Below are 488 nucleotides of genomic sequence, written 5' to 3' on the forward strand. Positions count from 1 at the left end.
ACTATGGAAAGACTCCCAACATGGATGACACTTCCTGTTTAAAAAGTAAAACATGTGGAATGTCAACACATGTCCTAACTTATAAAAGACAAATAATAAAGGGGTTTTACGTAAGTTACAACTGAAAACATAAGGTAAATAGAATTATCAGACTGAAATACCAACAAATACTTGCAAAATATAATTTCCGAAACGAGGGCTATGAAATAAAAATTTAAACCACTACATTCCTCCCCCCTTAAAAAAAAAATTTACAATAAATTTTTGTTTTCAAAACAATAGACAAATGTTAATGTCATTGTCACCATTTAAAGTCCTCTGGAGGTTCCAGGAATGGTCTCACAGTGAGAAATCTAACAATGACACAACTGCTGCGGTCTAGTCTCTGTCTCGCAATAAACGGATGGCTCAGGCGTAACACATGGTCCTGGTGTGTAAATAGTACTGCGGCTCGTCTGCATGGTGTCTTCTGGATCGTCTACTCCTCA

Source organism: Saccostrea echinata, unplaced genomic scaffold (genome assembly GCF_033153115.1).
Source record: "Saccostrea echinata isolate AGI-Se365-2 ecotype Australia unplaced genomic scaffold, CSIRO_AGI_Sech_v1 ptg000054l, whole genome shotgun sequence".
Lineage (NCBI taxonomy): Eukaryota > Metazoa > Mollusca > Bivalvia > Ostreida > Ostreidae > Saccostrea > Saccostrea echinata.